Genomic DNA, 22,843 nt, shown 5'->3' with positions numbered 1-22,843 from the left:
GGTTCAAACCCGTTCAACACTAAGTAATCGTGTATTCCACGAACATCCTGATGGCAGCAGCTAAGTGTTTGAATAAAGATGATTTGGATTTTAATAAATTAATAAGTTAGTAATCCAGCTATGGCAAAAAAGCAAGATATACGTAATAACGTTAACCTAGTTAATGATAATGAACCGAATTTACTACTTTTTATATCTAAAACCTACGAACAACCTCCCTCCCTCTCTGTTAACAGACGGGCGAAAACTACTATATATGTTCATAAAAGTAAAATTATACAAAAAATCTAACTCGGCGCTCGCTACAAGTAATAGAAGAAAAAAAAAACAAATATTATGAGTCAAGGCGCTAAAGCAATGTGAATTAAAAACAGCTGCCACGAAGCAAGATTTAAATCGCTTAGGTTGTCGTATATATCAGACATAATAAGCGCTCTATAATCCACTAAACACAGACATTCGCTGAAAATATTAAAAACTAGAGAACCATATATTTGGACAATCTAAAATTAAAGCTGTCGGTGCGCCCGCTCCCTTACACAAAGGTGGGTAGGTGGAAGCTGCGAGGAATAATGGAGAATGTAGCTCTGTTAATAAAAACAGAAGTGCCGGCTGTGAGCAGTTTTTACGTGTCGCTATTTATGTTATGAATTTTTGCAAGGCGTCGCGTAAAGAAGAAATATTTTCGTATGTATTTTACTTTTTTTTACACTAAAATATGTGAAATTACGTTTCAGAACACTTATTTTAGCGTTGGCTAAAAATACTATTAAACATACACTCCAATACAAAACAATTTATATAAATTACATTTTAAACATGTCCCTACGTAAATAATTTACAAAAAGTGTTTTTTATTGTACCACTAGTGATCCGCCCCGGTTTCAATTAAATTTCATTTACAATATACAATATTTAATTTACAATAATTAATAATGGTTTAAATAAGAATTAATAATGAATGTACCTTAGAATATAGACACAATATCACGGGCTTTCCTAGTGAGTCATTTTAAGAACTACAATTATATAATACCTACATTGTTTCGATGTATCTTCAAAGGTTTAGGCAGCGATAACAATGTAAGCGTACCAAAATAGATTTTTGGTTAAATCACCGTCATAACTCAACTGCTTGTACAAAATATTTACAAATTATATAGGTCTGTATGGATAATTTTAAAATATTTCCCCCATTTGTCGCCCTTTCAATTAATGAAAACATTACATACAGACAGAAACAGATGCGACTTTGATATAAAAAATTATAAATGTTGATCATAAAGTTTTATTAGAATGTTTATAACATTATTCCCGTAATAAACACTTTATAAAATAAAATGTGAGCGTTATCGTTATTTAACGATTTAAAAATGTTATTGTAAATATATTGCGTTTGGAATGTTTGAAGCGATTAGCGTTTCAAATGTTTAAAAGTCGCGTAACAGTGTCGAGTCATTTTGTTTTTTATATAGATAGGCGGACGAAGAAATAGGCCTGATATAACTAAGATGTTATGTCCCTTGTGCCTTTAGTTACACTGGCTCACTCACCCTACAAACCGGAACACAAAAATATTGAGAACTGCTGTTTGGCGGTAGAATATCTGATGAGTGGCTGGTACCTACCCAGACGGGCTTGCTCAAAGCCCTACCACCAAGTAAAGTCATATGGGAACAATCTTTACATTTTATATCATTGTTGCTTAAAGAAACATTTAAATTACCCTGCTAAACTAAGCTTCCTTTCCTCTTGAAAAGGAGGAATGCTTAGAAAACCAAGCATATTTAATGTATAAAACAGAATATTTGTTGCATTAGAGCTTTATAAATACAATCATGAAACAAATATTTGAGATTCTCGTAGACTTAAAATGCCATGAGGTCGGACCAATCAAATAACTTTATCGTCAACAAAATCGTCGCTCGTCATCTACATCCAGCGTTCCGTCGGCGTGCGTCGCTAATACCTCACGTTCCCGACGCGCATACTTTCACCTCATATATCTGACGAGCAGGCGATTTTATTTTATGCGAAGCGTGTCTCTTGAATAAACAAATTACGATGACATAAAATAATGACTTTATCATCAAAACCAGTTTAGATACGGAAGGTATTTCAGACTGAGAACAGGCTATCCAAACATCTCAGATACATTAAGTTTTAAGATTTATTTTTGTCAACAGCTGAGATTAGGTACTTAAATCTCGAGAGACCATCATGAAACTTTTTACATGTATCTTAAAGGAAGTTAAATTAATATTGCAACATCAAAACCAACTTTCAACAAAAATTTAGTAGACACGTTAAATTAAAACGAATTTTCTAGTGTTTTATTTTTTTAATAGACTTTAGGGCAGTAAGATGATGTGTTATTTTTTTAATAGACTTTAGGGCAGTAAGATGATGTGTTATTTTTTTAATAGACTTTAGGGCAGTAAGATGATGTGTTATTTTTTTAATAGACTTTAGGGCAGTAAGATGATGTGTTATTTTTTTAATAGACTTTAGGGCAGTAAGATGATGTGTTATTTTTTTAATAGACTTTAGGGCAGTAAGATGATGTGTTATTTTTTTAATAGACTTTAGGGCAGTAAGATGATGGTATAAGATGTTCATTTGAAGTGTAAACTTTTGCGAGATGAGACTTAAATTTAAATTAAGCGTTTTCTGGAGCATAAAGTTCTTCTGCCACGTGTATGTTGCACGTGATTTCGCCGTCCTTGCCCTTTTTAATGTAACTGGTAGATAGATATATTATTTTATTATTATTAATGCAAGTATTAGGTACAACACTATTACTATACTTGATTGCCTCGTTGGTTTAGAGGCTAAATTTAAAGTTAGGAGACCCGAGAGCTCAATCGGATCGGGTCGATAAAATGTTATCAAGTTTTTTTTTATCAAGACATTCTCGGTATCAGCTCGGAGTCTGGAACTTGGTACTCTAACTCGCAAAGCACTTAAAGATTGTACCTTCAACTGAACTATATACAGTCGTATCAAATTCGCCGTTCCATTGGATTATGAGGGTGAAGAAGTAAAAAGTGCACCTTTGCTTGTGCACACATTTCTACAAAATAATATATCTTAAGCCTCTCCTCAGTCAACTGACTGAATCTCTTCAGAGTGACTACAATTGGTCAATATTATATCGTTAAATCATACAGTAACTCTATGCGTTCGTTTGTGCTCTCGTGACAATTAAACCACTGAACAGCGTTCCTGTTGGAACAGGTGCGTCAGGAAGTAGTGGTTAAAGGGGAACGAATACAATCATGACGACCTCCTTTGTCGAGTAGTGAATACACCGGTTTTCATGCGTACGCCACTCCGAGGTCCCGGGTTCGATTCCCGGCCAAGTCGATGTAGAAAAAGTTTATTAGTTTTCTATATTGTCTTGTGTCTGGGTGTTTGTACTATCTACTTCTGAGTTCCATAACACAAATGCATTTGCTACTTACATTGGGATCAGAGTAATGTATGTGATGTTGTCCAATATTTATTCATATTTATTTATTTACAAGTATAAATTTTATCGGGTTGACCGAGCGAACGACGCGGAATAGCATTCAAACCAAACCTATTGTTTATTAACGATTGAAACCTCAATATTCCAAATGGTCAATTCCAAAATACCTAGTACATTCTGGATCATACAATTGTCTTAAGGTGTTCTAATAATTCAGCTTTTGCTCGACGTTGAAGGAACACACCGTAAGCCTGCACGAAAATGTGTTAATGAAGATGTATATTTCTTAGACTTGCAAACTTTCATAGAACGTGGAGTGGATTCATCCAGCTGTTGGACATTTATAGGCTGTTGGTTAAAGATTTCGTTACCATACATTTTCAAAATGCAAAAATACCTACAAAATGCCTTATTATTTGTATATCTATTTAATAATAGGCAAAAACAAAACAGTTCTGTATCTGTGTCTATTTATGAACCGTTTTTCTTTCTTTTTTTTAATAAATGTAATATATTTGTACATATATATGAGTACGAGTATATAGTGAAGTAATGTGCGTATTCCGTGGTCAGCAATATGGAGCTCGTCTCAATGTTTATACTGGCACAAGCCTCGCCGCGGTTACAATGGACGAACGTAAACACGTCATGAATGTTTAATGATCTAATAATAGCATTCAGCAAAACGCTATTAATAAAATCATACATAAGTTTATCTGTATTACTGGAGCTTATTTTTGTTAGCGATGCAAATTAACATTCTTATTTTAGCTAACGCGCGTGTTTATATTGTTTTACTATGTTTGTAAGAGTGAATTTCCAGATTTATTATATAATCAGATTACTCTGTTTATATAGTATATTAATCGAGAATGTATTCTGTAGCAAAATCTCACTAATACTCGTATTAAATTATTAAAAAAGAAGTCATATTTTTTTGTATGAGAATAGATGATAAAAAAATCATGATGTTTGTATGCGTTGATTTCGTTAGAAAGTTAATAACTTTCCCTATATGTAATTGACTAAATATTTCGTTTAAGTAAAATAGCACCTAATTACTGAGTTATTTCCAGGAATCATCTCGGTAGAATCGACCTTCCGATTTGGTAGTAGACGTACACACCACCTGGTGGTGGTAGATTTTTGACTATCAATAAGCAAGTGTAAACACTTCTATATTGAATAAAGATTTTTGACTTTGACTTTGCTACATACTATATAATTGAATCTTGTAATAAGACGATTCAAAAGTTCTTTTAATTAAGAGCCTACTTGATAGTATATATTTATTTATTTTCATTTTAAATTATATCGAATTATGTTTTTAGAATTTAAAATATATGAGGAGTCACGTAGGAGATATTACAGTTTACAACTGTTCGCGATAACACACAAGTACTCTTTAATTTGTCGCTCTCATAATCTGATGGCCCGCAATCCGAACGATCGGAGAGTACGCAGGAAGCTTTTTGTTATCCCCGTGGCACGAGAAGTACTGATGACTTTTGAACTCCGGGCTGACATAATAACGGTAACCCAGAAACATTTAATATGCTGAATATGAGATCGGACTCAAGACTTGCACTCTGCAAGTTTAAATTAGCTGGGACAAGGCATCTCGAATCCAACCGGTTAGCAAAGTAATTAATTCTTTTTTAAATACTACATGAATATGGACAAATATGTAAATCCATACAAACATAGTAGGGTTTCTGCAACCATTTTTGAGGACCAATAATGAAAATCTATGAAAGTCAGCAATGAGTTCTCTAGCGCACTTTCGAGTCTAAAATGTTTTAATATTTATTTTCGTTGAACGAATGCAGTTCCTTTAAATTTTAAACTAGCTGCTTCTCTACATCTACGTAATACGATTTCTTTCACAGAAAACACTCAGCCGAAGCAAAAATGGCCGAGTTTTTTTTAAGCGATACAAGTTTCATTTTAAATTAAATTTTTGAATCTCGTGAAATTTTTGGAATGTAATAAAATAGTAACTGGCAAAAATATAATTATAAAAAAAAATTAAATAATTGCAACGAAATATTTGCATGAATAACATTTACTATAAATATATTTTTATAGAATTCTACGATGTTCAGCCGATGCAGCCATTGGGGAACATAGAAGTCGTTATCAGTATGCAAATAAATAATATTGGAGTCCAAAAAAATGTATAAAATATTTGAATAATTTTTTTATTAACTTGATCTGTGTGCCCATCCGGTAACGCCAAATTTTCAAATATTCTACCCCTAAACAGCAAACTTCTCCTCAAAGGGGTGGAAGGCCTTACTTAGATACTTGGACGAAGGGCTTTGGGAAAGTCAAAATATATATCAGCAAATATACATATATGTATATCAACACGCTTTGAAGCATGGTCGCATAAATACCAAAACTTCCTCGTCCTCTTCTTCAGATTTTCCGACGGTAACTTTATTACTAAGTAAATATGGAAAAGTTTTCCCCGAGACAGTATTAAGACTTAAGTACTTTATGGATTTGTGTCGAAGCATCTAACAGGCTGTAAAGATCATATGTATTCTCAACGCTATTCGGGACGACTTTAGTTTGAAATAAACATGTAACTTTTTTCTTCTCAATGTATAAAATACTAGTTCGTAAACAAGGTGAAAAAAACACAGACTAGAGAGATGGAGGACGAATTGGATCGTTGAAGTCACGAAATTATTTACGTTCAATAAATTAATTAATACATAAATTCAATTACGTAACTATTATGACGAGCTTTTTTTTAAGTTTTATTAACAAGTGCGATTCGTACTCTTGTTCTAAGGGTTCAGTACCAAATATTGGTTAGGACTTTGTAATCTACCGACTACCTTAGTGTGAACTTCATCAGAATATCTATTACATTTTTAAAGAGTCAGTCATGTGATAAGCAGAGAGACAGACGACGTAGGCTCAGGCTCATGAGATGACATATGTTTGGTAATTAAATAATAGATTACAAGATAATGAGTGTAACAGATAAATTATTTGAAATTCATAACTATTTGTCGCCCTCGGCTTCGCTCTCGTTTTCGTGGGAGGTGAATAAATAGACTAAATTATTTAAAACTTAACTTTCAGTTTTAAGTATATTTGTCATAGGAAATAATAATGAGGGAAAAAAAATTATATTAAAGAAAACTCAAAAGTTCCGACTTAGCGAGTATCTTATTTGTTTCTATTCAAGTATTTAGTGTCGTGATAAAGTTATGTTTTAAGATGATTTGGTTCTTAATGATATTCATGTAAAAGAATAGAAAATTTATCCTATCCTATCCTATTCTTATTAAAAAATATCCAGTGGATTTCCGTGCGAGGATTTCAACTCCCCATCTTCGACTTCACTTCGTATCTCATTCGAAATGTTGAGAATTGACTTATTGTGATACGCCTTTTCGATCCGTGTATGAAATACATTTTATTATTATTATTATGATCACTTATTAAAGTCGCATGTCACATTCTAACATTTTAAGTTTATGTTTGTGGTGAGTTTCGAGTTCATTCTTGAATACCTCTACCGATGTTCCAAATACGGGGCAATATTGGCAAACAAAAAATGTATTCAACTAAACTGAATTCAGTCACATTTAGATTTCATAATTCATAAACAGATTTCATTGAGTTTAGATGTATTCATTTAAATTAAATTTCGCAAACAATGTAATACGAACCGTTTCGGATCTCCGCGTTCAACTACCGAGACGTCTCGGCTCTTGAATTGAAACGTACCATAAATTATGTACAGGAGTTTTTTCTTCACTGAGCATAATGACGCCGGCCTTACAATGCCGCTCCCCACTTGAGGGTCCCACTTTATCACAAAACACATTCCCATTCAGATATTTTTACATCCATTGTTGTATTGTCACCCATTGTCGTATCCATGTTGATCTCGCACTGTTGTATCGATATGTTATGCATGAGCAATTTGTTGTTACTGTGATCTGCGTGTTATGTTTACAAGTATCGTATTTGATCTATGCTATTTCAAATAGTGTATGAATAATTTATTTATTATGTTATATGAATGTTAGATCATGCATATTAATAACGTTAAATTTAAATTATTCGGCATATTTACATTACGATTTGTTTCATTGTCGATGGAAATATACGCTTCTGATTGTTTATTACACGTGTGTAAGTTATAGTTCGATAATTTCCCACAGGGCTGATGCCTTCTATCTAGAATATTCTGCAATTGGCAGGTACAGGTGGTTTGGAATTATTTTGTCCATACGTACGTTTCACAGTATAATTTTTCAGCATGCATATGATGCTCTTGCTTACTCGGGTTGGAAAACAATCTGTGAAGTATTTCTTCATATTCGAAATTAAAATATTATGTCGTATTCTTGTAAGACTTATTAGTATTTTAGAATCGTCATGTAATATGATCGAATTGAATATAAATTTACGAGCAGATTATAATGTAGATTGTACAGAGAAGAACAGCATGAAGTTACACTGATTAAATGACAAAAGCATTAAGCATGTTAATTAAATACAATTGGTATCCCGTATGAAAATCATTTTTACATTAGCAGCCTGTAAATTTTCTACTGCTGGGCCCTCCTCTCCCTTTGAGGAGAAGGTTTGGAGCATATTTCACCACGCTGCTCCGATGCGTGTTGGTGGAATACACATGTGGTAGAATTTTGTTGAAATTAGACACATGCAGGTTTCCTTACGATGTTTTCCTTCATCGCCGAGTACGAGATGAATTATAAACACAAATTAAGCACATGAAATTCAGTGGTGCTTGCATGGGTTTGAACCCGAAATCATCGATTAAGATGCACGCGTTCTAACCACTGGGCCATCTCGGCTCGGCGTTTGAAAATCAACTACTAATAACTGTAGGCTTATCAATCTTTCGAAAATCTAAATAAAAATATACTCTATCAATCAGTATCTAGCGAGCTTTCAAATCATCATTGTATAAATTATTATTTTTTAAGATTGTGACTTTTGTCCTACATATGTACGTCGGTTCCAATGTCCTTTTGCTTAAACATTATTTATTATTAATAGCCATTAAATCGAATTCCAGGAGCATCCTAGCAGATTCTGATAGGGATCTGAGTATAGAACGAATCCAACAGTTGTAACTTGATATTGCTAGTTTTCCCTCACTTCAGGTTTAACTTTTTTTTTACTATTTCAATCAGAAGAATCAATATTATTGTCATTTAAAGTATTCAATCATTGCATATATTGTTTCCATTCTACATCCTGCTAAACGAGTACAATGTAAAAGTTCTATAACTGCCACATTACACATAAACCATTTAAATATATGTGCATTTACTTCAATTTTATTGCAAACAGAGCTATGTTACGTTTCTATATAAGCGCGGGACGTTATTTAACTGCATTTTTATTACGCGACCCGCTTCTAACATACCTACGTCAGTCTTTACTTGTACTGTCCCTAACTTTGTAATGTCCTTTTACTGTCTCAGGTAAACATTTTAATGCTTACACTTCTGTAAGGCCTTTTAAAGAACTGACCTACTTAGTAACTTAATTAAACAGCGATGATTCGATGATGTTACCACCAAAATCTCTTCCAAAAGGCGTTGCATCTTCTTGTATAAGTGTTATGTTAATTGGTTTAGTAGTTTTTTTTTTTTATTAGGTGTTACCAAATAAAACGTAGGAGACGTTTTATTTGGTATTTTATTAGCACATATTAATAATAATGATTATGACATATGATAATTATGACAGTTAACATTGCTTACCATCTCAGGCGTCTTGGGTTCCGTAGCAGATCAGCACAAGCTCACCGACAAGATGAACAAGCCGATGCTATTAGATTTGGCCAGGATAGTCCGCTGATTTCTTAACCTGTCGCCCAGGCCTTCACCCCTCAGATTTCCGTTCGCTGGAAATAAATATTTGTAATGAGAAAGAAAGTATTTTTTGCGTTTATTATACTATTATTGTAGAACGAAAACCGAATGACGTGGTCAAGGAAGTGACGTCACCTTTGACACGTAGTAAAAGTGAGGGGTATCCATCTTGGGTTGTTATGGTGGTAACAAATTTGTAACTGTAAGTTGCATTCTTTTCAATTTTATAATATTTTGTTGATATGTAACAGAAACTTAGATAATTAGTGTTGGTCGACATTTATTTTAAATGTTTTACTGAATGGTCGATTACACTATACTGTAAAAGTTTTCCTAATGTTTTAACCATCATTAAATTTTTATCAATTATCATTAATTGAGCATATCGACTTTAAATAAATACCAATAAGCTTTAGTTTTTGAAAATAAAACACCAAAACAAAATTAACAGTTATCAATAAAACTAAGCTTATCCTGAATCAACGAATGATTCAGGCAGGAGACATAACATACATACATATATAATTGTATTTAACTAATATGACTGTATTTTTAGACGTTGAATAAGAGTAACTACTGAGGTTCTTGCCGGTTCTTCTCGGTAGAATCTACATTCCGAACCGGTGGTAAATTTACTTAGAATAGTTTGTTAAATGACGATTCAAAAGTGCTTATAAAAGCCTACTTGAATAAAGTATATTTTGATAAGCACAACGAATAAGGAACATGTAGTATCTCAAAGCGGATTAAAAAAACCGTTTTTTTACACTACACTACACTACACCAGGATCTACACCCAAAGTGTGAAGACATAGATTAATTATATAGATAGATCGTCACAGATATCACATGACTTTCTTTTAGTAATGAAAAAGCAATTGTTTACAATTTAAGTAATATTTGAAATCCTACAATTAATCAAATTAGAAAGCGTTTCCTCAAACATAAGGAAAATAAAATAAACGTATTTTTGTTCTTATAATAGAGTTTATAAGAATTTGCTTTTATGATTAATTTAATTTAAATTGTATTAAACAAAATCGCTTTTCTCGTCTATCCGTTTCCATAGTATCTCGCCTACTTGTAGGATTTCATCTTATTCTCATTTTATTTAGATAATTTATCCCGAGATGGCCCAGTGGTTAGAACGCGTGCATCTTAACCGATGATTTCGGGTTCAAACCCAGGCAGGCACCACTGAAATTTCATGTGTTTAATTTGTGTTTATAATTCATCTCGTGCTCGGCGGTGAAGGAAAACATCGTGAAGAAACCTGTATGTGTCTAATTTCAACGAAATTCTGCCACATGTGTATTCCGCCAACCCGCATTGGAGCAGCGTGGTGGAATATGCTCCAAACCTTCTCCTCAAAGGGAGAGGAGGCCTTTATCCCAGCAGTGGGACGTTTACGGGCTGCTAATGCTAAAAGAAAAAAAAATTTATCCCGGAAGGTTTATGTTTACATTGACTAGCTTCGCAGCCCAGCTTCATACGAGTACATATAGAAAATTTTAGATTGATGAACAAAACAATTTTTTTTTTTCTGGGTTAATTTCACTTCTCGATTTTTCTCTGCTATCGTATGCATAGACTACATAAACCTTTCTTTTGAGTCATGTTTGTTGATGAGGAACGCATTAAAATCCGTTCCATAGTTCAAAATATATAAGTGTATAGACAGTGACATTGTTTTATACCATGTAGAGATTCATTTTCAAATTGAAATTATTACACATTCTCTATTTTGTTTGTCTTTCGCGTACGCTTTTTATCTAGATATTAATGTATGTATACTCGTATATAACTGACTTTATGTATTTGTTTTAGGTAAACTATTTCAATACTTTAATTGTTAATATAATCTGCTAATGCAATCTATGTTATATAGATTTCACGGAATAAAAGTTATTTGCGTTAAATAATAACCAATTTTCAATTTAGAGATGATGTCACGGGCAAAGCCGCTTGTTTACTATACGTAGTAACAGCCTCGAGCTTATTTGATTAGCATAAATGTAAAACGTGATATATTTATTTGTAAACACCTTTATAATCGAATCCCTCAGTGGCGTTTAATATTTTATTGGACAAAAATCGTCGTAAGCACATCGCGTAAACAGTGCGCGTATCACAGCGATTTACTTAAGAGTTTGTATCAGTTTAATGATCGAGTGCTTTACTTAGCAAGGTTTCACGCTCTAAATATAATAATACAATTCCTTATGTGGTGTAAGTATTTTCCGTCAGAAGCGTTTCCTTTTAAAATGTTACGTTCAACAACTATCTTTGGATAGTGTGTCGAACAGAACGAATTGCCTCGTCCAGCTGTAGATACGGCTAAAGACTTCGAGGTTCTGAGTTCCGTTTGGGTCAATATATTAAGTTTTTATATTGAAAACTTATCATTAGTAGTCGTAGCAGTTTGGTAGTGTTACCTCTCCTGTGCCTGGAAAACACGTAAAGGCGCTAGTGTTGCATGTGATTGCTTTTCAGTATTGTCGAATTTCATTACTCGCGGTATTTGAGATTGAGGAAATAGAGAGTATGTGTTTGAGCACATATTTGTGCACTATATTTCCGGCATAGTTCGCTAGTTGGCAGTCATAACTGAACCCGGTAATAAATGGGAGGACATCACAATGTCTAGAAAATCATTCTGGTTTAGTTATTGATTGTTGAAAGAAAAACAATCTATTGAGCCCTTTGATTCAAATTTCACGTCCAATAAATCTAAGATTACACTCCATCTTTAGATCACTTAATAAACAACATAGTATTAAAACAATTAAAATAATTAAAAAACAATCTTAAGTACATAATACCAATGTCAAATTTGAGTGCGACGTGAGCGCAACGCTTAAACTAAAACGTTTCTGACGGTAGCAATCATTTAATCAACGCTGAGTTGTTGCACCATTCATTCTATTTGACTCATGAGCACATCAACAAAGTTAAAGCTAATTAATGTAACAAGGATTGCTGTCATAAATAAGTCTACGTGTGACGTTACGCGGTACCTGACTAGTGTTTCACCGTTTCAGAGTAATTAACGCGTTTTAGTTTGTATCCGAGGCGCCATCCGCTTTTAATTAAAATAAATAGCGTAATTACAACGCCTGTTCTTTATTACGTGTAAAGTTTTGACTACCAGGTAGTTTGAATATTTTAAAATTTAATTAAATTTAATTCGTTTGTTTAGTTTTATTTATAGCAACGATTAAGATTACAATGATATTTTTATGATTTTCTTGGTGGTAGGGCTTTGTGCAAACCCGTCTGGGGAGGTACCACCCACTCATCAGATATTCACAGACAAACAAAAGTACTCAGTATTGTTGTGTTCCGGTTTGAAGGGTGAGTGAGCCAGTGTAACTAAAGACACAAGGGACATAACATCTTAGTTCCCAAGGTTGGTGGCGCATTGGTGACGTAAGTAATGGTTAATATTTCTTACAGCGCCATGGTTTATGGGTGTTGGTGACCTCTTATTACCAGGTGGCCCATATGCTTTTCCGCCAACCTAGACCATAAAAAAGATAGATTTTAATTCTAACGCAATTAAATTATAATTGTTCCTTATTTTCCATAATTATAAGCTTCAGGGGGGCTGTTCTCGAGGGAGGATAACTAACTGTGTTAAACTTCTTATAGTGCACGTCTCCGCATAAACATCCGTTTTTCCTCACGCACATTAATTGAACGGCAAATTTGACATGACACTGTGCTGTGTTCCTGAAGCACGAGACTGAACCAAACGTCCAGATTCCAAGCTGCTATTGAATATTTTTTGATCACAAAAACCCTTATTTATCTAGCCCGAGGTTAAGACCAGGCATTGAAATCTGCGGGCCTGGAGACTTATATTTTAGATGTTATGAACAAGTAAATTGAATAAAATTAAAAAAGTAGCTTAAGGTCTTTTGTACACATTTCATCGTATAATAAAATCTAGAATTAATCTAGAAGTCGATAACCCTACCAGGTGGCCCATATACCTGAAAACGTATGTATTTATGTACATATGAAACAATAATATAAACAATAATTCGTTACCATTGGATAAAGAATTCCCACCGGTCATGTTCAGACGCTGTTCTAAGATAAACAAATTTATCAGCTCTCCTTCGCGTAATCGAACGTCAAGCTGATCGATTGTTTTTAAACAATGCTTATCCGTGTTTTACTGCTCTAAACGCCACCTGCTGTCTAATAACATTAAATGCTGAGCTGCATGGATATATATAAGTTTATTTACATAAGTATCATTTCAACGTTGAATCGCATGACTGATTCTATATGGGAAAATATATAGTTTTCAATGTGGTTAACCTTAACTTATTCCCTGTCCCGTGAGACACAAATCACTCATGGCTTTTTATTATTGAGAGCGATGTGTTTAAAATTCATTTCTACTATTAACTTCTCTAGATAGACTTTTATTCCAAGTTCTAAATGTTACAATTTCAAATGTCATCAAGTTGTAAAATTTATAGAGGTATTTTGGCGTCGTTTTTTGCTTCAGTATCGTCAACCGCCTTTATGATTGTTTCCCTAATATAGGAAGGGGTCACTGTTTCAACGCATGTAGAACTTATAGTCGGTCCCGTCACCTTTCCCTTGAACCAGCGTCAGTACATAATTAATTAATAATAATTTTATTTACTAGCAAATATATATCCTCTAAATAATTTAAAAATTAGCACTCTCGCACGAAAACGTATTTTGTATAACTTCATCTATAGGTACGAGTTACGTACAATTTTCCTGACCTAATTTTATTATCCGACCACGGCATAATCTCATTTACCTTACTGCCTCGAAGATATTATAGGGATCGAGTGTGTATACAAATACAGATGCTATCTCTACATATAATTGCTGTCATACTCCGATGGAACGGCAATACGGCCGGAAAGAGATAACGGGCAGAATCAAGGACTTTGTATGTTGTCGGAGGTAGGAGAGTGTAGTACTACAATCTCTGAGCAATAAATCGTTAAAAATAGCAATAAATTGTATACCTCGTGGTCTGTAGACTTTTGACAATTTAACGCGTTGTTGTAGACAAAAAAGAATGGTACAGAAAAACGCACCGCGCAATTGGTACCAATTCTTTTTTTATGAAAGCGTGATGCGTTCTTCTTCTATAACTATGTACAAGACAACGTGCCTACACCTTTCATTACATATTTTACCGCCAAATAGCAACATTTAATATTTGTGTTTTGGTTAGGAGCAACCCGCATCAGCGTGGTGGAATATGCTCCAAACCTTCTACTCAAAGGGAGAGGCCTTAGCCCAGCAGTCGGAAAATTTACAGGCAATTAATGTTAAAATATTAATGTTAGGAGGATGATGTCTAATATTTTTTACCGTGAGTGGTGATCAAGTGGTACACCACTTGATTTACTAGTCACTCTGCATCCCTATATAAGTTAAAAAAAGAAAACATTATATGTAGATATAATCCAATATAAATCCCCTTAGTATGAGAGTTCTCTCAAAAATAATTTAAAACGTATCTTTATCAAATAAATCTAATGGTTCTATATAAATTTTAAGCTCCCAAAACCGAAACATTTTTCGCAGAATGGCAACATTGATAACCGACCGAAAACAAACGTTTCAGCCGTTATTTTTCTCTTATCTCTGCAACTATAAATACGCCGGGTGTGAGTTTTATCACAAATATTTTTAGTGCTTTACGACCGAACAGATCACCTCGTAAACCTACAGGTGAAGCAAATCGACGCAAACGTAAAATCAAAAGGGCATATTTCTGTTTGATAACAGCGTTGAATGTTGAATTTCGTATGTTTAGTACCTCGTCGAGTGTACATTTTTAGGCGTATTTTATGTGAATGCCCTTTGTATCCTACAGTAAAGCCGTTAAGAGAAAATTTTCAGCTTGACCCATTTTTGTGTTACTGCTATTTATTTTTTATGGTATTGTATGGTTTTGCGTTTTGAGAACAGGTGTAAATTACTCATGTTAAAAATAACTAAGATTTTTGTGTGATTTTTAGTTTAAGCATCAGCGTTACGTTACTATTAAGATATATCCATGACCCCATCCTATGAGAAAGGTCATTCAAATAAATTCTTAGATAGAAGGAAAATATAGGACGGTATGCCTCTGTGGGTGTAAAGTTTGCTTGAAAAGAATCCATGGCTGAGCAATGGTGTCCGCTGTTTTTAAAGAAATAAGTTTTGAATTAAATAAACATGTCTGCTGTGCTTACGTATACGGTGTGATTCTATAAGAAAACAATATGCTCAACCACTATAAAAACGTATACCTACCTGAATTGAAACAATCAAAAATGGTTTTCACGTAACGAATCCTATAGTCATAAAAATATTTAAAATAAAGACAGAAGTATATTATTCTAAGCAATATATATCCTAAATATTAAAAAAGTAAAAAGTTATTTTAGGTTTAAATATATTTTCATAAATAAAGGACACAGACAGTCGGTAATTACGTAATGATTTATTGTTGGTTAACCTACATTTTAGGTTTTAAGTAATACCGCAATTTGAATTAGAACTTTTTCAGTAACGAAAAACAATTTTCTGGAACAGAAACTCAGGAAAATATGATAACAGAATTATAAATCGTACGCCGAAAAATTGCTTCTCAACGTGCATTTACTGTCATCCCCGAGTAATGCCTTAAAAATATGGATAAAAATTATATATTCAAAAATATGCAACAACACATTTTCTAGATTAACGAAGTCTTAAAAATATTATACAACCTTCGTCCCGAGAGAAGACACCTTAGCCTGGCAGTGAAACATTTACCGACTGTTACCATACTTTATTGCGCAATAGTTTATATAATTTTTATACTCAGATAGTTTCGCTCGAACGCAAAAATATTCGCTTCGTTACTTGGCATTTGTTAAATGTTTGGTAAATAAAGTATTGTAAACTAAAATTGAACAGAATTTTCTTTGATATTATCATCTTATGTAAATGTTTGTTTTAAAAGGTTCAAAGACCTCGTACTCATAAATTATGTTATAAATCTGCTAGAAGTTTGTTATACACCCATAATTACAATTATATGAGGCAGCGAGTTTTGGATTTTGCATCGCTATCTCTCTGCTTTTCTCACTTTTACGGCCAAACCACTGAAATTTGGAATGACAACTAAATCCCAAGGAAACATTTTAAAAGCAAGATACATGCTACCTTTTTACACCTAACATCTGAGGATCAACCTCTTAAAGGAAACGAGCCTGTACGAGCGAAGCCGCGGGCTACAACTAGTCCTTATTATAGTCCTTTCCGAATAGAGCTATAATATTAAAATTTATTTTATACACCTAAATTCAACATCATTTTGTATATTTGAACTTTTTCAAAGTGGGATTTTATGACGCCCTCGTCTTTGCCCGGCGACACTGTATAGGCCAATCAAGTCATACGCATTAACCCAAACTCAGAAAAAGTTATTCACAAAAATGCCCACCACCCTACCGCCCAATTCCTGAACTAAGTATTTATATATAAAATAATTTTGTTTCAATACTTGCCTCGATGTGTCCTGAATAGTACAATTATTCAGCTTCTAAAATAAGTCTGTAAGCCCAAAATTACATCGAAATTCGGCTTTATTTAAAAAAGTTTTATCGGCTTAGACTCGTATGTCAAAGTGGGATATAATAAAACAGTAATTGAATAATTAAAACGTCAAGTTGAGATTCAGTTATAATTAATAGGTGCCTCGTTTTTGGTCCCTAACAACTGGACATTTTTAGCTAATTTCAAACTTAATATTTGCGTTAAAATGTAAATGTCAAATGGCTGCTTCTACGTATGGAATCGAAGCTACCGGTATTGTCAGTAGCTATGTCAACAATAACTGTCTCTAAGGCTAAAAGCAGCAGTGGACTTCAATTGGCTAACGTAAAGTAATAAGAATAATATATATAGTTTGCGAGATCTAATTACACAGACGGCAAAATTTCAAATTGTAAGCATCATTAATTTACAAGTTTTTGACTTGTACACAAAGGCGATATTTTAGACCTTCACCAAACAAAAAGTACAACATGTACAAGTAATTTGTACGTGCCATTGTAGTCTGCCAATATTTGCGTTATATATTCATTATAATTCTTGAAGTGTAAAAAAGGAACGCAACAAATTTAAGTGCTAAGAGCATCTTTCAGCATTCAATCAACATTCAGTAAAATATCTATAACTTTAAAGCGCACTTTGTGTTTACTAATACTCTACTGAGAAAGGAAGCATCGTGAGACAATCTGCATAGGTCTCGAGAAATTCCAAGATATGTAAATAGATGTTTTATTTGCAGCAAGCGAGAGAGCAGATTCAAATGTAGTCAGTGGTTTTATCAAATATACATTCTAATGCCTATTTGGCAAAGGCTTGGCAGTAATAATTGTAAATAATTTAAAAAATAATATTTCAAGTAACAAGACGGGAGATGTTTTTTTGTAATAAGTTTTTTCACGCTAGAAACAGGGTAGGGTATGTTGGAATCAATCCATGCGGAGACAATCATATTTCTTTGTCCCTAATATAATCTCAAAACGATATTTGTGTTGAAAATATTATCTTGTAAATCCACTTTAAATGATTCCTATCAGACGAAATCTAAGGATAGAAGTAATGTAAAGATGTGTTTCGGAATATATGCTGTTTTCAAACTATTTTATGTATACTTTATGATTAATAAAGTTTTATCAAGAGAATCTCATTTCGCAGTTCGGGCAACTTGCTATAAAACAGAACAGCCACATAATAGATTTTTCAAAGGGACAGCAACTTTCCACATAAAATGAAATAGAAAATACACAAACTTCCATTTAATATTTATAAAGGAGATAGTTTTAATTTTATATCTAATAAATTCGAATTTACTACGAAAATTGGAATTTAGTTTTTTAATGGTATGGTAGTAGCTTTACATTTAATTCAACACTACTGCACATAAGGCAAGGAACATAACATCTTAGTTCCCAAGGTTGGTGGCGCATAGGAGTGGTTAATATTTCTTACAGCGCCTTTGTCTATGGGCGGTGGTGACCACTTACCATCAGGTGGCCCATATGCTCGTCCGCCAACCAATGCCATAAAAAGCTTAATGCTTGTTAATGAATTACCAATCTGTTAATTAATTTTAATTAACCAAATCAGATTATTTATGGCTTGTGGGTACACCTTCATACACTGCTACCCTATCCCATCCCATATATTTGGGACCAGAGCAGTTATTTTCTCTTCATCATTATCTCCATATTTATGCTTATTTTCCTGCATAGGTCCATGCGTAAGAGGACTAGAAATGAGCCACTTGATAGTAATTGTTACTGTAATAAATATCAGCCATATCTTATATCACCAATACACTACCAACCTTAGGACCTAAGATATTATGTCCCTTGTGCCTGTAGTTACACCGGCTCACTCACCCTACAAATACTATTACTAATAATACTAACGATAGCTGTTTAGCGGTAGAATGTATAATAAGGGAACCTACCCAGACGGGCTTACACTAATCCCTTCCACATATATAAAATACTTTTTGGTCATGCTCTTGCCTCATAGCCAATTTAATTGTAAGATGACATAACTTACTAACACAAATGACGTAACTTTTCTGAAGTTGGAACTTCTGGTACTGCTTTTTCCGTTCTTACGATTATCTATAAGCAAAATTATATACGGTTTGATGTCCGTTTTATAAATTTTAGTTTAGATAAAGCTCTAGTGACCCCCTAAGTATGCTATGAACACTAAAAGAGAACGATATCACAAAATATTTGTTTTGCTGATTTTCAACTGGACCTCCATATTTTTCCGATAAGGACGTTGACGTAGACCGAAACTCGAAGCCAGTTCCCATTGCCGGTCGAACGTGTGTGGTCGAACTAGCAAAATATCATTTTTAACGAGGTTTAAGGATCTGATCTATAAAATATAGTAAAAGAAATGTTATAAAAATAAAATGCAAAACTGAATTTGCATATTTCTTAAAATAAATTTACATAAGAACTATCTCAGGCGAACCTATTCTGAAGTCTTCTCTAATAGGCTTTCGACTTGAACATTGCCAAATAGTGAGGCATTTATCGGTTTAACTTCGCTATTAGCCTTTGGCTGAGAGCCAACGTCCATTTTAATCCTGAGCTAAGTTGCATCCAACATAACATACACTATAACATAAAATCACAAGCGTAATGCTCCGAGATCACGAAAAGCTGGGCTCTGACCGCTCTCGTAAACTTGGCTGAGCGATCGAACGAGATCACGTTTATATCATATCGATACTCCTCTGAAGCAAAGTATAAATTATCTCTAATTTTATTTAAACATTAAAATGGCAAGCGTTGCTTTTTATTGATGAACAATAGGTCAAGTAAATATACTTGCATTAGAAAATAATAAGGAAGTAGTTATCTGGTAAAGTTTCACATCTGCTCGGAAGACTTATAAAATTTAATATCTTTTTTCCGGACGGCGAAGTCGAAACTTTGCGAGAAGACAATGCGCTGTGTAGCGAAACAAAGGAAACTAATCTGTTCCGAAAACTAAAAGAGTCGCACGCTCGTTCTGTAAACAGGATCTACGGGTATCATGTTTTAACCATACCGCTTTATTACTGCACTTCTACGACTTTAGATTATACCGAGTATATATCCAGCTTAACTAGCGATACTAATAGAATTTAATTTTATATTTATATTCTTATTTTCTAATAAATTTAATGAAAGCAGAATAATTATTTTTATATCGAACTATTAAATTGTTCATCTCTGTCGTTGTGTAGGAGTAGGAGCTTCGTCCACTGTGCTTCTCAAAAGCAAGTACATGAATACACATCTTTTAAGTTTCGTGTTTTTATCCAAAATCGAAAATAAAATAAATAATGCTTATTGGGTCTTTGACTAAAACTCAGGGTTACTAGTAATATTGCTTAGATTTTCTTACGTTTTCTCCATTTTTCAATACATATATATTTAATTAGTTATTATTTCAAAAATAACCCTCAAACTCAGTATCGATCTTGGTTCGATTAGTATCTTAGATACTTAATAAGCTTATTCATAAATATTTTAATAAAATATAAGAATTCAATAATAATAGAATAAATTAAATTGAGAAAGAGAGAGATTAATTCTCGTAATAAGGAAGAATACAGTTTTGAATATCGAGATTATATTACCTAGGAACGCGAGAAATAGCAATGATCTAATCTTTTAAAGCGTACTCACACGATGACTAACTTATTTTAAAGCAAGAGAAATTAAATTAGGTAATCTTCCAAACTCGTATTGAATCTAAATTTGTTTTGTCAATTTGATTCAAAATCTATTCTGGTCTTACAAATGTCTCACTAAGCAGTCGATCGACCAGAGCTGTTTCATATGAAACGTTGATTTAAAAGATCACGTCGGGATTATGACTAAGACAGCGGACGACGTTAATAATGATGAGAGATATGACACAGATCGCTCAATAAACGGACTTGATTAAGTTTGTAAATATTTATCGCAAACAATAGACCGCGGATATATGGGATTACTTTGAGACGTGTTTGCTTTTCATGAAGAAATGTTTCATTCGTATTCCTGCCATGGGAAAACGTAACAGCCTTTCAATGTCCCACAATTAGGGGAAAGTCGTCTATTCAATTGATGTGAGGGACTAGATTGAATAAGCCCGTCAAGCGGCTTCAATTTTAGTGAGTTTCCTTAATATTATAGCATTGGTTCGGGCACATAGGTCACCTGATGGTAACTGGTTACATCGCCAACGCGCCACCAATCACTGAAATGTGATCTTATACTTGTGATGACTAGATGATTACTATACAGACCTTGCAAAATAGACAATTGAATGAGATTTGTATCTAAAAAGCAATTTGTGTGTATCTTTGTGCGTTGGTTATTATTACACAACGATATCGATTTATGAATAGGTTCTCTTATTACGATTATAGATGGTAACATGACTGTCTAACTTAAAACTTAAAACCTGTTTATAGAATAGAATCTAACATATTATATTTAGAAAGACTAAAGCTTGTATTTGTTTGATTTATATATCGTGTGTGATATACTTATATGTATTTAAAATGGTAAGTGTTTTTAACCGCTGTAAGAAATAGACCATGACCATGACTGTATGAAACTTACCATTTACCATCAGGTGGCACATTCGGCCGTCCGCATAAATAATTCAAAGAAAAACCAAAATCGTTTCATTTCAAAAAGTTTTGAATGTTCAAAATATTCACATTTAAAAGTCATATAATTATATTTTATATCTGTATTTGCTGTAACTTTAGCGGATATTATTATACATAAGCGGAATAATCGGTCGTATGATCTTATCGTTTCCGTTATGTGTCATAATAATAAATAATATAATACCAGTTGGATTGCATCATTAATATTTTTTATCATGTGGTGAGTGCGGCGCTATTATTCAATTTAATCCTGTACAGTTGATAAAAGAGCTTTACGTTAGTATTCGTTGAATTTAATTCAGGAATTAATTGAATTATATATTATTATTACATGAACATGTTTCATTAAAAAGCGTGACTATCTGCCGGTTATTTCTCTTGCATCTCGGCAGAATCAGCGGTTCGCTGGTAGCTTTAAAATTAATTCATCTTTCCAAAGTTTTTCTATAAGATACCTTTAATAATTTTAAAAATAAATGAGAACCGAATCGTTTCGCAGGTATTTAAAATTATTAAAATAAAATTTACGATATAATAAATGTAATTTCCATAATATTTTTCATCAAAACATACTCTAGTCGATGAGTTCGGTGGAACAGTCCGCTGCGTGACGGCGCGGCGCTAATGACCTACAAGTCCTCACGGACATTACGGAGCCACCTATCCTCATTTGTCATATTGTCCACCCTAACCATTGTATGTGGATGGATTGCTGATGGCGGAATGGAAAGGCTTTTTGCCATATTTCTTAATGGTCCATCAGACTAATAAAGCCTGGATATTTTCATCTTTATGCGTCGACTATTGTCGGACAACGTTACTTTATTACATTTCAATATAGATCCGTTCACTGACGAAGGCGTGCCTCTCGTGTTGAATTATCGACGTGCATTAACAAATATAATCGAATTTGTTTTTTCTGTCTTCATCGTCAAATCATTCATCTCACGTATAATAAGACGTATTTGTAAGCATGAGCATCACTCGTACTAATGCACGCCGTTAATAGAATGGAAGGGCGCGCCTTCGTGTGTGAATAATATTCTATAGATTGCTTTGGGTGATATGATGTTAAATTAATACTGAAAATACTCTCGTAGCGAGTATTAAATTTTGAAATCTTATATTTGAGCTGGGACATGTGTATATAATGTACATTATACATATACAAATATAAATAAACTAGACTGTGTTTAGATCAGACCTAGATACTATAGTCAAACAAATATTTGTCAGGACAGCAATCAAAGCCGTTTCGTC

General features: G+C 33.5%; 1 protein-coding gene across 2 annotated transcripts in view; it reads right to left on the bottom strand.

Moving 5' to 3' along the window:
* The window catches only part of LOC125064564 (somatostatin receptor type 2-like), a 109,821-nt gene that overhangs the window by 30,767 nt on the left and 56,211 nt on the right, over positions 1–22,843 (bottom strand). Inside the window, exons 1-2 of one of the 2 annotated variants that reach the window (XM_047671671.1) lie at positions 19,388–19,398; positions 9,241–9,383 (exon numbers count right to left, since the gene is read on the bottom strand). The gene's annotated coding sequence lies outside the window, so the exon portion shown is untranslated. Of the gene's footprint in view, positions 1–9,240; positions 9,384–19,387; positions 19,399–22,843 lie in introns of those variants that run through there. The other variant, XM_047671670.1, reaches the window with a different exon arrangement.

The sequence above is a fragment of the Vanessa atalanta genome, chromosome 6, assembly GCF_905147765.1.
Source record: "Vanessa atalanta chromosome 6, ilVanAtal1.2, whole genome shotgun sequence".
Classification (NCBI taxonomy): Eukaryota; Metazoa; Arthropoda; class Insecta; order Lepidoptera; family Nymphalidae; genus Vanessa; species Vanessa atalanta.
Note: the sequence above shows the minus strand (reverse complement) of the source record. Positions and strands in the feature narration are given on the sequence as shown.